General features: G+C 42.1%; 1 protein-coding gene across 5 annotated transcripts in view; it reads left to right on the forward strand.

Moving 5' to 3' along the window:
* The window catches only part of PTGER3 (prostaglandin E receptor 3), a 218,229-nt gene that overhangs the window by 86,562 nt on the left and 115,110 nt on the right, over positions 1-16,557 (forward strand). The gene's annotated exons all lie outside the window — the stretch shown is intronic.

A 16,557-nucleotide genomic window follows, 5' to 3' on the forward strand; every position in this document is an offset into this window, starting at 1 on the left:
GTCTGTCCCTCTCTCTGTCTCTGTCACAAAGAAAAAAATATTGACTGATCTTAGAGAGAGGAAAGAGAGAGAGAGTGAGAGAGAAAATGAGAAGGAGTAGAAAGCATTAACTCATTAGTAGTTGCTTTCCATATGTGCCTTGACCTGGCAAGCCCAGGGTTTCGAACCAGCGACCTCAGTGTTCCAGGTCAATACTTTATCACTGAGCCACCACAGGTCAGGTAAGATCAGGTAAAGATTATTATTATTATTATTATTTTGATTTTTCTGAAGTTGGAAACGGGGAGGCAGTCAGACAGACTCCCGCATGCGCCCGACCAGGATCCACCCAGCATGCCCACCAGGGGGCGATGCTCTGCCTATCTGGGGCATTGCTCTGTCACAACTAGAGCCATTCTAGCACCTGAGGCAGAGGCCATGGAGCCATCCTCAGCACCCGGGCCAACTTTGCTCCAATGGAGCCTTGGCTGCAGGAGGGGAAGAGAGAGACAGAGAGGAAGGAGAGGGGGAGGGGTGGAGAAGCAGATGGGTGCTTCTCCTGTGTGCCCTGGCCGGGAATCAAACCCAGGACTCCTGCACACCAGGCCGACGCTCTACCACTGAGCCAACCGGCCAGGGCCAAGATTATTTCTTACAAGATATATATTCTAGAGTTTCTCAGTCTATGCAAATAGGCAGCCTTCTCTTTTACCAGATAAACTTCACTTGACAAATATTTGCTTGGAAATGTATCCTACATGACTGGAGTCCTACCCAGAACCTCTCAGACCCCAAATACCTATTCTGTGTACCCATCTCCAGTTTCTGTTTGTTTCACTGCTTACTGCTGGCACTGTGACTTTCAGAGGCTCACCCATGGACAGAGCCAGAAGAACCAAAGCAATGATGGCTAATAGATGTGGAGTAGAAAAGCCTAGACCTCTCGTCTAGAGATAGGACAAACTGTGAAGTGTAATTTATACTATCAAATCTCCCAAAAGTGCAAACTGAGGCTGGAATCTCCTAACATTTTGCCCTTTCTTGGTGTCTTTTCTTTCTCCATTCCATGTCCTCACTTCCTTCTTGGTTTCTCTGGGGACAATTTTTAATAAGTCACTGGCATAAAAATCCTTGACTCAGATGTACATCTTGGAATACTCAGGCTAAGATAGTCATCATCTTTCATTCATTTGTTCATTCAAAAAAGTACACTCAGTGTCTAAGTGCTTTTTCCCAATCTAGTGAAGAAGAGTGATTATAACTAGGTGAAAGATAACCATAGATGTTCTCAGGGTATTCTGTGAAGCATATTGAAACTACACATTTCTAGAGCCAAATGGAACTTTAACAAGTGAGCATATCATCATATTCGATAAAGTTCCTTACACCTAGTATGTTCTTATGTGTGCAACAAGACTTGGTCAGTCCTTGGCCTTGTAATGTTGGCCGTTGAGGAGAAACAATCATTTGCTTAAAATTCTACTTAATTCACATTTATTGGGCTCTTATTCTGAATCATAATATGAGAAACCGATAGACTAATAAGTACAATATAAGTACCTCTGGAGTAATGCACACGATGCTATGGAAATATGATGAAGGAATGATACTTTTCTAAGCAATTGGAAGGCTGCATCTCAGAAGATAAGTTGAATTAATTCTAGACAGAAGCAGAGAGAGGCATTTTAGAAGGGAAATAGCAAATTCTATGGTAGTTAGGTGTGAAAGAGCACTGGGAGGTCTCTTGAAGAGTGAGTAATTTAGTGACTTGAAGCAGAGAGTTTACATGAAGAGGAGAGGCAGGAGACAAACCTGGAAGTCTAGGTTAGAGACACTCAGTGGTGGGCCTTGGGTACTTTAGAACTTTATCCTGTAGTAATACGGAAGCTTTAAAGATATTTAGGATTTGTCAAGGTTTACCTTAGAAACAATATAAAAGATGTGTTCAAGAGAAGAAAGACTTGAGTCAGAAACACTAATTCATTAGTAGGTTGTCATTAGTGAAATCATCTGTAATTTTCAATATCCAACTATTAAAAACAAAAATGACAATTTCATACAGTTTAAACTTATACACTAGCCAAATAGAATAAGGCACAAAGACTGGAGACAAGGTGTAAAATAAAAGAGACACATAGGGTAAAAAGTTGACATGTAATGAGTGATCCACAGGATGCAGAGGCAGAGTAAGTCACAGAAAGCAAATACAACAGTGAAGCAAAGATGTCTCATGAGAATGATGAAGTGAACCATGGAGAGTATCCATAAAGGACAAAGAGCTCACTGGAGAAAGAATGAGGTCCATACCACACTTCAGAACTCCTAGCTTTTCACTTACTACCTTGCAGTGCCTCACTTTTTTAGTTTTTTTGTTTTTCCTGCTACTTGACATTGTACAGGCACCTGATATTCAAACTCAAACTCCAGTAGTTGGATCTACTCTTAAAGTTGAGCCAATAAATAATGCAATCCTTGGCCCTGGCTGGTTGGCTCAGTGGTAGAGCGTTGGCCTGGCATGCGGAAGTCCCAGGTTCGACTCCCGGCCAGGGCACACAGGAGAAGCGCCCATCTGCTTCTCCACTCCTCCCCTTCTCCTTCTTCTCTGTCTCTCTCTTCCCCTCCCACAGCTGAGGCTCCATTGGAGCAAAAGACGGCCCGGGCGCTGGGGATGGCTCCTTGGCTTCTGCCCCAGGCGCTAGAGTGGCTCTGGTCGTGATAGAGCGACACCCCACATGGGCAGAGCGTCGCCCCCTGGTGGGCGTGCTGGGTGGATCCCGGTCGGGCGCATGCAGGAGTCTGTCTGACTGCCTCCCCGTTTCCAGCTTCAGAAAAATTAAAAAAAAAAATAATAATGCAATCCTCAGTGCATTATTTTAGTTAAAGCAGGCTTCTAAATAAAAACTAAAAGAGGCCTAGTGGTCTTCTAGGCAGAACCAGGTCGAACCAGGTTGTTCTTTAACATGTGAAGAGTCTTTGTATACAAGGGCACATAGGGGATTCTGAAAGTCTCAAAGAATAAATAGGGACACGTGTTTGTTTTTTTCTGCTCTGACCTCAACTCTTCCGGAACCACAATATTTCTATAAAAAGTGCCACTAAAATTTTTCTGTTTACTCTAAAATAGATATTGGCTAAAGTGTAATTTTTGTTGCAAAGAAGACATATCATTTTATTTTCCTTCAAATAACACTGCTTTCTTAAAACAGAAATTATCTATTTGCTTAGCACAGCTAAGAACTAGAGAATTACAGCCTGACCAGGCAGTGGTGCAGTGGGTAGTGCATTAGCCTGAGACACAGAGGACCCAGGTTTGAAACCCCAAGGTCGCGCCCTGACTGGTTGGCTCAGTGGTAGAGTGTCGGCCTGGCGTGCAGGCGTCCTGGCCAGGGCACACAAGAGAAGTGCCCATCTGCTTCTCCACCCCTCCCCCTCTCCTTCCTCTCTGTCTCTCTTTTCCCCTCCTACAGCCAGGGCTCCATTGGAGCAAAGTTGGCCCGAGTGCTGAGGATGGCTCTGTGGCCTCTGCCTCAGGCACTAGAATGGCTCTGGTTGCAACAGAGCGACACCTCAGATGGTCAGAGCATCGCCCCCTGGTGGGCATGCCGGGTGGATCCCGGTTGGGCGCATATGGGAGTCTGTTTGTCTCCCCGTTTCCAACTTCAGAAAAATACAAAAACAAAACAAAACAAAACAAAAAAAGAAACCCCAAGGTCTCCAGCTTGAGCACAGGCTCAACAGCTTGAGCACAGGGTCACTGGCTTGAGTGTGGGATCATAGATGTTGGGCAAATGAGTTTATAAAATCTGTATTTTCCAAGTTTGCTCACTTTTATTGTTAAAAATGGCCACTGCCCAAATATGTGATCTGTGAAATTGCTAATTGACTTCCTGCTTGGGAAAGGCCATTGTTATGTTAATGTTAGCTTGAGGAGGGGTCTTTGTGGGCCCAGGTAGTTTTTTAGAAGGAGGAAGAAGGAGAAGAAGAAGCCAAGATGGCAAGGTACTGAAAGAGAAGCCAGTTTGTGCAGAAAGGAAAAGGGAGAAGGAGTGCAGATGGGGAACCAAAGGTGGCTGAGACTGGTGGGGGCCTTTGATTCTAGGAAAACCCGGATGAGTCAATGGGTTTTGGAGCCTGTGTGTTTTTACTTGCCTGCCAAGTGCAAGGCTAGAATAAAGGAATGGCCCACCAGTTTTTGGCTCTGCAGATTCTTTATCGTCTTACCTAATCTAATAGGAACCTGCACCTGCCTGGCAGCAATGGTGGCGACTAATGGGCCTGCAATAGACATGGTCCTTTGGTTGTTGACTTGAGTCCAAAGATTGTTGGCTTGAAGCCCAAGGTTGCTGGCTTGAGCCCAAGGTCACTGGCTTGAGCCCAAGGTCTCTGGCTTGAGCAAGAAGACATTGGCTTGGCTGGAGCCCCCTGGTCAGGACACATATGAGAAAGCAATCATTGAACAAATAAGTTGCTGCACAAAAGAATTGATGCTTCTCATCTAACTCCCTTCTGGTCTGTCAGTTCCTATCTGTCCCTCTCTCTGTCTCTGTCTCTCTCAAAAAAAAAAAAAAAAAAAGGGAAGAAAAGAAAAAGAACTGGAGCACTCCATGTCTGTCTGGATATCTTATTTTTTATAAATAAATTTTTATTTTAATGGGGTGACATCCATAAATCAGGGTACATATATTCAAAGAAAACATATCCAGGTTATCTTGTCATTTAGTTCTGTTGCATACCCATCACCCAAAGTCAGATTGTCCTCCCTCACCTTCTGTCTAGTTTTCTTTGTGCCCCTCCACCTCCCCCTGCTCCTCTCCATACTTCCTTCCCCCGCCCCCCCCCGTAACCACCACACTCTTGTCCACGTCTTTTAGTGTTGTTTTTATGTCCCACCAATGTATGGAATCCTGCAGTTCTTGTTTTTTTCTGATTTACTTATTTCACTCCTTATAATCTTATCAGGATCCAACCATTTGTTTTAAGTGATCCAATGTCATCATTTCTTATGGCTGAATAATATACCATGGTGTATATGTGCCATATCTTCTTTATCTAGTCTTCTATTTTTTTTACAGTGATTAAAGCCTTTAAGCAAACTCTTGGCCCATACAGCAAGAATCCATAAAACAGTAGTGTACTTAACATGTTCACCAAGTCCATGCCAAATCCCTAAAAATTGCAACCCAACCCCAGCTCATTCTGTTAGGAGCTGCCACAAGGAGCAGGAGTCCAGGAAAAATCCACATCCAGGAAATATCCACATGGCACTTGAATTATTGTCACAATTCTATACTTTGCAGCTCACATCCAAGTCCCAATGACTGCTGCTTCTAGCTGGTAATGATTCCGGTAGACTGGAACAGCCATCTGCAGCATGTGTGGGTATGGAGCTTCTGTTCTCCTCTGCCTGGAGAGATGAGACCAGGGTGCTTTTCCCTGGAGCTCTGCGACTGTGGCTTGGTTAAGAGAACCTTGGGATACATTAAGCTGGGTGGCAAAGGTATATTCATAATAGAAGTTGGCAAAAGGGGGAAAGAGAGCTCTAAATTAGGAGTAGGTTCTAGCCTGAAATATGAGTGGGGCATTGAGGTAGGAGGAATAAAGGAAACACTATATATTAAACAAAGCAGCAGAAAATAGAACTATCAACACCCACAACAGAGATCTTCGAGGGAAGAATAAAAAACCTGACTATTCAGGCAAAATATAGTTAAGTGGCCCTTGTGCAAATGAGATCAGTTTACCTGCTTCTTGGAAGAAATACCCTAGGCTTGTCCACAGTGTCGTAGATGGGGCTGATGGCCATGGACACCTTCAGCCTTCCGTGGCAAACCCCAGCATTCTGGGCAAGGTTAGGTCATAGGTGGCTGGAGCAGGGCTGGAAGAGACTGAACCCTCCCTTAGAGGAGCGAGGGGGAAGCCTACCTTCCAGTGTCAATGACCTTCCTTTCCACTATTGAAGCAGGACCCAGATGGCATCCTATGAGGCCCCTTTGGGGCATTGGAGCCTTTAAGGGTGTATCCTAAAAGCTGGTAGTTCCCCTGATCTCTATTGGGCTTTTCCTGCCTCTTGGTATCTTAAAGGCCATGCTCAGAAGATCTCGCTGAGGGGTTTGAGGATCCCCATTCGCCTATATAAATCTTTTCCATATATCTGGAGCTATTTGGAAAAAGACAAAACAGTGTTATTAGCTGGATCAAATAAAGAAGGTAGTAGTTTGCAGGAGAAAAATATTTGGCGTCTCCTGTTCATCAGCATTCAAAAGAAATTAAAATTTTTTTTAAGTAAAACGCATGATATGGTAGACCCATAAGAGTTCCAGGATATGACTACCCCTTATAAATTTTTTTAAATTGACCTTAAAATATTTGCTGGGTACACTTTAATAATACCCTAACTTTAAAGAGTGTAAGCATGACAAAATACAGTAAATGCTTTTGGTCAATATGTAACAGCATTTTTAGTTTAACCAGTTTAGGAAATCCAATAATAGAACAATGCATACAGACAATGAACTATAACATGCTTAGCAACCTTTCCCATTCTGACAGAGGTTATTATAAATTCAGAGTATGTATCCACTGTAACGAGTACATAGGGCTGCTTGCCAAATAAGGGTATATGAGTAACATCCATTTGCCAAAGTTGTCCTGGTAGCGGTCCTTGAGGGTTAACTCCAAATGAAGGGGCAGATTGTAGTATAGGACCCCTTGGACAGAATTTCCCAATCTGCCGTGCTGCTTCTCAAGAAAGTTGAAACTTTTTACACAGGGCTGCAGCGTTCTGGTGATGAATAGTATGAGACTGAATTGCTCGATCTGTCATGGTTGCTCCAAATAATTTTCTTTTGGGTAGCTTGATCAACAAGGGCATTCCTAGGCCCTGGCCGATTGGCTCAGTGGTAGAGCGTCAGCCTCGCGTGCAGAATTCCTGGGTTTGATTCCCGACCAGAGCACACAGAAGAAGCACCCATCTGCCTCTCCACCCCTGCCCCTCCCCTTCCTCTCTGTCTCTTTTTTCCCCTCCCGCAGCCAAGGTTCCACCTGAGCAAAGCCAGCCCGGGCGCTAAGGATGGCCCCTTGGCCCCTGCCCCAGGTGCCAGAATTGGCCTGGTTGCAACAGAGCAACACCCCAGATGGGCAGAGCATTCCCCCCTGGTGGGCATGCCAGGTGGATCCCGGTCGGGCACATGCTGGAGTCTGTCTGACTGCCTCCCCATTTCCAACTTCAGAAAAATAAAAAAAAAGAAAAAAGAAAAAAAAAGGGCATTCCCTTGTGCTAAAGCTCCAGGGAGCATGGAGTGAGCTCGAGTATGACCTATAAGACATGGAGCTCTATGTTGACATACAAGTCTTTGAAGAAGGAGGAACTGCTGAAATAGTTCATCAGCATTTGTCCCTAACACAGCAGTCTTTATAGTGGAAACACCATAAGTAAATATTTGCTGTCTGTATATGGCAAATGCTGAAAAGCCATGATAATGGCATATAATTCTAGACTTTGAGCTGATTTTAAGTTGACAGTTTCAGTATAAAGTTGACCATTGATTTGCAACAGCGATTTGCCATTTGGTGGAAGTTTCCCAGAGCCATTGTGCTTGATCCTTTGAAAAAAGAAACAACAATAATTTTGAGGCTCAAAACCTATAAGCTGTAAGGGTTGCCTATGCCTCTTGATAATCCAGGAGGCAACAAGATCAAAATATGGAAGTGAATTCCATGGGCTATTAGATGGTTCAATGTGCCCAAGCTGTAGCTGCTCTTGTACCAATTGAGCAGCTGCCCTAAGTTTCTCCTGAGAGAGGGACCATTGGTCTACCCATACAGGATTATCTAATTTCTAAGTAATTGGGTCTGCACAATGCATTATTGAGGTAGCAGGAGCTACCAAGGCCCCTATGCTAAATTTTGATATCCTAATCCACACCTTCTGGTATTGGGTGCCACTTCTATGGGGGTGAGAATTCCTCGCTGTTCTTTCCCTAGACCCTTGGTGGGCAAAAATCCCCGATCAAGCATCTGAGTGCTGACTAAACCATTAGGGCTGACAAGCAACACTCCCGTATTTTTCAAAACATCTCTACCCCACAAATTAACTAGCCATCCAGGGAGCATATAAGGCTTAAAAAATCCAGAATGACCTTCTTAATCTCCCCAATGTAGAAAACTAGAATTTTGTTGAGGGAATTTGCTCTGCCCTATACCTTGTAATTCTGTGGCTGCTGAATGAGTGGGCCAGGAAGGAGGCCAATGTAGCTTAGCAATAACAGATATATCAGCTCCAGTATCTAAAAGTCCTTTAAATTTATGCTCATGTATTGTTAGTTTCATTTCAGGGCATTCCTGACCCATTTTTTTTTAATCCAATTGGCAAAATCAGAGGAGCCAAATCACCAATTTGCTTGGGGCCCCTTTTGCAGGATGTGGCCTGAGAAGCAGAATTAGCATCCTTATACTATTCTTCTAATTGCCTGAATTAGCCATGAGACACATTTTTTTCTGATTAATTTTGATGGGGTGACATTGATAAAATTGTCTTCCATCACCTTCTAACTGGTTTTCTTTGTGCCTCTCCCCTCCCGCAACCCCCTCCCTCTCCTCCCCCCACCCTGTAACCCCAACACTGTTGTCCATGTCTCTGAGTCTCATTTTTATGTCCCACCTATGTATGAAATCATATAGTTCTTAGTTTTATCTGATTTACTTATTTCGCTTTGTATAAAGTGAAAGGTCCATCCATGTTGTTGTAAAAGATACGATGTCATCATTTCCTATGGCTGAGTAGTATTCCATAGTATATATATACCAAAGCTTCTTAATCCACTCGTCCTCTGATGGACACTTGGGCTGTTTCCAGATTTTCGCTATTGTGAACAATGCTGCCGTAAACATGGGGGTGCATTTCTTCTTTTCAAACAGTGCTATGGTGTTCTTGGGGTATATTTCTAACAGTGGTATAGCTGGGTCAAAAGGCAGTTTGATTTTTAATTTCAGGAGGAATCTCCATACTGTTTTCCACAGTGGATACACCACACCAGTCTGCATTCCCACCAGCAGTGCAGGAGGATTCCCTTTTCTCCACATCCTTGCCAGCACTTATTCTGTGTTGTTTTGTTGATGAGCGCCATTCTGACTGGTGTGAGGTGATACTTCATTGTAGTTTTAATTTGCATTTCTCTAATCATTAGTGATGTTGAGCTTTTTTTCATATGCCTATTGGCCATCTGTGCATCCTCTTTGGAGAAATGTCTCTTTATTTCTTTTGCCCATTTTTGGATTGGATTGTTTGTCTTCCTGGTATTAAGTTTTACAAGTTCTTTATAAATTTTGGTTATTAACCCCTTATCAGACGCATTCTCAACTATATTCTCCTATTGTGTAGTTTGTCTTTTTATTCTGTTCTTATTGTCTTTAGCTGTGCAAAAGCTTTTTAGTTTGATATAGTCCCATTTGTTTATCCTGTCTTTTATTTCACTTGCCTGTGGAGACAAATCAGCAAATATATTACTGCGAGAGATGTCAGAGAGATTAGTGCCTATGTTTTCTTCTAAGATGCTATGGTTTCACGGCTTACATTTAAGTCTTTTATCCATTTTGAGTTTATTTTTGTGAATGGTGTAAGTTGGTGGTCTAGTTTCATTTTTTTGCAGGTAGCTGTCCAATTTTCCCAACACCATTTGTTGAAGAGGCTGTCTTTACTCCAATGTATGCTCTTACCTCCTTTGTCAAATATCAATTGTTGATAAAAGTGTGGGTTTATTTCTGGGTTCTCAGTTCTGTTCCATTGATTTATATGCCTGTTCTTATGCCAGTACCAGGCTGTTTTGAATACAATGGCCTTATACTATAACTTGATATCCAGAAGTGTGATACCTCCTGCTTGATTCTTCCTTTTCAAGATTGCTGAGGCTATTCGTGTTCTCTTTTGGTTCCATATAAATTTTTGCAATATGTGTTCTATATCTTTGAAGTAAGTCATTGGTATTTTAATTGGTATTGCATTGAATTTATAAATTGCTTTGGGTAATATAAACATTTTAATGATGTTTATTCTTCCTAACCATGAGCACAATATATATCTCCACTTGTTTGTATCTTCCCTGATTTCTTTTATCAATGTTTTATAATTTTCTGAGTACAAGTCTTTAATCTCCCTGCTTAAATTTATTCCTAGGTACTTTATTTTTTTCGTTGCAATGGTAAAGGGGATTGATTTATTAATTTCTCTTTCTGACAGTTCATTGTTAGCATATAAAAATGCCTCTGATTTCTGAGTATTGATTTTATAATCTGCCACCTTGCTGAATTCATTTATCATGTCTAGTAGTTTTTTGACTGTGACTTTAGGGTTTACTATATACAATATCATATAATCTGTAAATAATGATAGTTTTACCTCTTCTTTTCTAATTTGGATGCCTTTTATTTCTTTTTCTTGTCTGATTGCTGTGGCTGGGACTTCCAGAAGTATGTTGAATAAGAGTGGTGAAAGGGGGCACCCCTGCCTTGTTCCTGATCTTAAGGGGATTGCTTTTAATTTTTGCCCATTGAGTATGATATTGGCTGTGGGTTTGTCATAGATGGCCTTTATCTTGTTGAGGTATGTTCCCTGTCTTCCCACTTTGCTGAGAGTTTTGATCATGAACGGGTGCTGGATTTTGTCAAATGCTTTTTCTGCATCTATTGAGAGTATCATGTGGTTTTTCTCCTTCCTTTTGTTTATGTGATGAATCACATTGATTGATTTGCGAATATTGTACCAGCCTTGCCTCCCAAGAATAAATCCCACTTGATCTTGGTGTATGATTTTTTTCATATATTGCTGGATCCGGTTTGCTAATATTTTGTTGAGGATTTTTGCATCTAAATTCATCAGGAATATTGGCCTATAATTTTCTTTTTTTGTGTTGTCTTTGCCTGGTTTTGAAATCAGAATTATGCTCGCCTCATAAAAGAAGATTGGAAGTCTTCCTTCCTCTTGAATTTTTTGAAATAGCTTGAGAAGGATAGGAGTTAGTTCTTCTTTGAATATTTGGTAGAATTCACTTGTGAAGCCATCAGGCTCAGAACTTTTCTTTTTTGGGAGTTTTTTGATAGCTGTTTTGATCTCATTTGTTGTAATTGGTCTGTTTAGGTTTTCTGATTCTTCCAGATTGATTTTTGGAAGATTATATGTTTCAAGGAATTTCTCCATTTCATCTAGGTTGTCTAGTTTTTTGGCGTACAGTTCTTCATAGTATTTTCTTACAATATTTTGTATTTCTGTTGTGTCAGTTGTTATTTCTCCACTCTCGTTTCTAATTTTATTTGAGTCCTCTCTCTTTTTTTCTTGGTGAGTCTGGTTAAAGGTTCATCAATCTTGTTTACCTTTTCAAAGAACCAGCTCCTGGTTTCATTGATCCTCTGTATTGTTTCTTTAGCCTCTATGTCATTTATTTCTGCTTTGATCTTTATTATTTCCTTCCTTCTACTAGCTCTGGGCTTTACTTGCTGTTCTTTTTCTAGTTGTTTTAGATGTAGGGTCAAGTTGTTTATTTGAGCTTTTTCTAGCTTCTTGAATTATGCCTGTAATGCTATAAACTTCCCTCTCAGGACTGCTTTTGCTGTGTTCCATAAATTTTGAGTTGATGTATGCTCATTATCATTTGTTTCTAGGAATTTTTCAATTTCTTCTTTGATCTCATTGTTTACCCATTCATTATTTAATAACATGCCATTTATTTTCCAAGTGTTTGAGTGTTTTTTAGTTTTTCTGTTGTGGTTGATTTCTAGTTTAATGCCATTGTGATCAGAGAAAGTGCTCGATATGATTTCAATCTTTTTAAATTTGTTGAGAAGGCATTTTTGTGCCCTATCATGTGGTCTATTCTAGAGAATGTACCATGAGCGCTTGAAAAGAATGTATATTCTGCTGTTTTAGGGTGAAAGGTTCTGAAGATATCTAATAAATCTAGTTGATCTAATATGTCCTTTAAGTCTGTTGTTTCTTTGTTAATTTTCTTTCTTCGGGATCTATCTAATGATGTTAATGGGTTATTAAAATCCCCAACTATTATAGTATTGTTGTTGGTCTAGCCTTTTAAGTCCATCAAAGTCTGCTTTATATATTTAGGTTCTCCTATATTAGATGCGTAGATATTTATAATGGTTATATCTTCCTTTTGGATTGCTCCCTTTATCATTATGTAGTGACATTCTTTATCTCTAACTATAGCCTTTGTTTTCAAGTCCATTTTGTCTGATATAAGTATTGCTACCCCAGCTTTTTTTAAAATTCCATTTGCGTGAAATATTTTTTTCCATCCTTTTATCTTCAGTCTGTGTTCATCTTTTGATTTAAGGTGTGTCTCTTGTAGACAGCATATGTATGGGTCCTGTTTTCTTATCCACACAGCTACCCTATGTCTTTTGATCGGATCATTTAATCCATTTACATTTAAGATTATTATTGATATGTAATTGTTTATTGCCAATTTATTCTTTAAAACTGTATTCCTCTTTTGCTATATTCTTTTTCTCCTTTGGTCTGTTTACAACAGGTCCTTTAGCATTTCTTGAAGCCTTGGTTTGGTTGTAGTGATTTCCTTGAGTTTTGTTTTTTTTTTGCCTGTGAAGCTTTTTATTTCTCCTTCAATTTTAATTTTTCTCTTTTTTTTATTTTTTTATTTTTATTTATTCATTTTTTTTTTTTTAGAGAGGAGAGGGAGAGACAGAGAGAGAGAGAGAGAGATAGATAAGGGGGGGAGGAGCTGGAAGCATCAACTCCCATATGTGCCTTGACCGGGCAAGCCCAGGGTTTTGAACCGGCGACCTCAGCATTTCCAGGTCGACGCTTTATCCACTGCGCCACCGCAGGTCAGGCCTCTCCTTCAATTTTAAACGATAGCCTTGCTAGATAAAGTAGTCTTGGTTGTAGGCTCTTGTTCTGCATTACTTTGAATATTTCTTGCCATTCCCTTCTGGCCTCAAGTGTTTCTGTTGAGAAGTCAGAGGTCATCCTTATGGTGGCTCCTTTGTAGGTGATAGTCTTTTTTTCTCTAGCAACTTTTTATAATTTCTCTTTATCACTTAGCTTTGGTATTTTAATTATGATGTGTCTTGGTGTTCGTTTCTTTGGGTTTCTCCTTAACTGAGTTCTCTATGCTTCCTGAACATTTGAGATGTTTTCCTGCCATAATTGAGGGAAGTTTTCAACTATGGTATGTTTGAACAAAGTCTCTATTCCTTGTTCTTTCTCTTCTTCTTCAGGAACCCTTATGATGCGGATGTTATTTCTCTTCATGTTGTCACAGAGCTCTCTTAGAGTTTCCTCAGACTTTTTGAATCTCTTTTTTTCTGCTCTGCTTCTGTACCTTTATTTATTGTGTCCTCTCACTCGCTGATTTGATTCTCCGCTTCATCCATCCTGCTTTTAATTCTTTTAATTCCTTCCATTGTGGTTTTTTTTTTTTTTTTTTTTTTTGTATTTTTCTGAAGCTGGAAACGAGGAGAGACAGTCAGACAGACTCCCGCATGCACCCGACCGGGATCCACCCGGCACGCCCACCAGGGGTGACGCTCTGCCCACCAGGGGGCGATGCTCTGCCCCTCCGGGGCATCGCTCTGCTGCAACCAGAGCCACTCTAGCACCTGGGGCAGAGGCCAAGGAGCCATCCCCAGTGCCCGGGCAATCTTTGCTCCAATGGAGCCTTGGCTGTGGGAAGGGAAGAGAGAGACAGAGAGGAAGGGGGGGTGGAGAAGCAAATGGGCGCTTCTCCTATGTGCCCTGGCTGGGAATCAAACCCAGTTCCCTCGCACGCCAGGCCGACGCTCTACCGCTGGCCAGGGCCTCCATTTTGTTCTTTATTTCAGATATTGTATTTGTCATTTCTGACTGATTCTTTTTTATTATTTCAATGTCCTTTTTTATATTTGCTATCTTTTTATTTAGGTGTTCATAATGACCATCTATTGTTCTAATATCTTTGACCATCCTAACAATCATTATTTTAAACTCTGCATCTGGTAATTTGGTTATATCTCATACATTTAGGTCCTTTTCTGGGGATTTCTCTTGGTTCATTTTTGTTGCATTTCTCTGCCTCAGTGTTTTCTCTTCACGGGAGTGGCTGTGATCACGAGCTCGGGTGCACAAGCCTTGGTGGCCTTGACCTTTGCCCAGCCCCTGTGGGTGGCATTATGCTCGGCCCTGAGTGCTGGAGTGAGCACCTTTGCTCAGCTGCGGGTCTCCGCCTGTTTCCGGGCTTTCGCCCCGCCCTTGCAGGAGGAGCCCGCTCGTTGAACAGCTGCTAACCTAGGCTCTACTGGCCGGGCAGGACTGTGTGCCCATGCTCAGCTCAGTAGTGGAACTCAATCTGTTCTGGGCTTTTGGCTCCAACCCCGTGGGAGGAGCCGGTTCCCAAGTCAGGCCACAAGCCTGGTTCCACGGGTGGGGCAAGGCTGTGCTCCTGCACCCTTGCTCAAGGGCAGGTCTGCACCCCTTCCAGGGTTCCCGCCCTTCTCCCATGGGCTGGATTACAGGCTGCCAGCAGCTGGGCTTGACTGCTTTTGCACGCCTACTCCTCCCCAGCTGGGCAAGACTGAGCTCACACGTGAGCCCAGTGGTGGCCAGCAGGCTTCCGCCCTTGCCGGCAGAACCGTGCTTCTGTGTCCCGCTGCTGTCTGCCCTCCAGCGAGCCCTCAGCCGTGTGGATGGGGATGCTACAGCTCAGACCCTAACACTCACTACTGTAGCCCCGAAAGCTCCCTCCTTCTAAGCAACTCTGCTCTGAGTGCCACAGGGGAGCTTGTTTGGCTGCTCTCCTTCTTCCCTTTGCTGGTATTGCTGTTTCCAGGGGAAATATTCACTTCAGATTTGGGGAGTGACTCGTCCCAGGGGTTAGGGTGGCTATCTCCCAAAATGTTTCTCCCTGTGCCTCCTAGATTACACTCTCTTCCTGCTACTCTGGTATTCTCCTTTCTCCCCATCCCCTGGAGCCCCGGGTGAGTGGTTATAAGAGAGGTTTTCTGCAGGGTCCCTTTAAGAAGAATCCTGGGTCTGAGAAATCAAACTCTTTCTCACAGTGTCCTGACTTGTATCCAGCTAAATACTGTCCTTACGCCTCTTCTAGGCTCTGAGGCTGCAGGCTGAGGCTTTGTTCTTGGGGCTCAGGACCCTCCCCTCTCTGCAAAACTCAGTTCCCACCACGCGAGTCTCTCCCAGCTGCCGTTGGCTCTGGGGAGCTGGGCAGCCCTCTCCGCGTTTCCACTTTTCCTACCAGTCTCAGTGTGCCTTCTTCAGTGTTCCTTGGTTGAAGAGTCCTCTTAGTTTAGTCCGAAGTTAGTTTTTCCAGAAGATAGCTCTTAAAATTAGTTTGTAATCCACTTTGGTTCTGGGAGGTGGATGTTGGTACGTCTGCCTACTCCAGCGCCATCTTGTCTTCCGCCTCTGTCTGGATATCTTATGTAATGTCTTACCACTTGAAATGGGGATGCTGTTTAAAATGATGTTAACTAAACTTTTGAGAAAAAAAAAAAAGGACTCTAGGAATCCAATGAAAAAGAATGACTAAGGAAACAAATTTTATTTATTTCTGCTTTTTCTTATAACAATTTTTTGTAAGAATTTAATTTCAATCTGCTATGTCTTATAAGAGAATTAATGAGACATGTATAAAAAGGAAATGTTTTTCAGGTATTTTTCTTAATATTTTTATTTCAGCCAATGAATTTAGGCCAATATTTGGAGACTGCTGTTGAGGGATTGGCTTCAGGGTCATTTATGTCACAAATACTGACCATGACTGATGTGCCTGACCTGTGGTAGCTACCGGAGACACAGCAGTAAACAAAACCAGGCATAGTTCCTCTTCTCATGAAGCTTGTAGCTTAGAGATAATGACGAATATTAAAAAAATAATCACACAAATAACTATGAATTCCAAACTACCATGAGTTCCTAAAGGGAAAAGAATGGCTATTACATAGTGGAGATAAGTCTTAGTCAATAGGATATTCCTTGAGGAAGTGATTTTTTTATTTTTATTTTGAAGGCAAAGTACTCATATAGTTCTAAGTGTGCAAATAAACACACATTGTTTATTAATGAAATGGTCAGACAAAAGGCATACAAATTGGTACGTTTTTCAGTCTTTACTTTCACAGAAGGTCTTACCACCTGCCTTTGCATGCCCAGCCCAACAACCTTATTGCCTACCTGCACTGCTTGTAAAGGAACCATTGGAAGAAGTTGGACAGGAACAAACTGCCATCAATTGGTCGAAACTAAGCCTTACACTGGTTTTTTAACTATTATTTTATTTTTTATAGTGAGAGAGAGTGAGAGGGACAGACAGACAGGAAGGCAGAGAGATGACAAGCATCAGCTCATAGTTGTTACGCCTTTGTTGTTCATTGATTGCTTTCTCATACATGCCTTGATCAGGGGGCTCTAGCCCAGACAGTGACCCCTTGGCCATACCTGGGACCTTGGGCTCAAGATAGTGACCTTGGGCTTCAAGCCAGCAACCTTGGGGTTTCAAACCTAGGTCCTCAGCATCCCAAGCCAACACTCTATCCACTGCACCACCACCTGGTCAGGCT

Source organism: Saccopteryx bilineata, chromosome 3 (assembly GCF_036850765.1).
Source record: "Saccopteryx bilineata isolate mSacBil1 chromosome 3, mSacBil1_pri_phased_curated, whole genome shotgun sequence".
In the NCBI taxonomy this organism is placed as follows: domain Eukaryota; kingdom Metazoa; phylum Chordata; class Mammalia; order Chiroptera; family Emballonuridae; genus Saccopteryx; species Saccopteryx bilineata.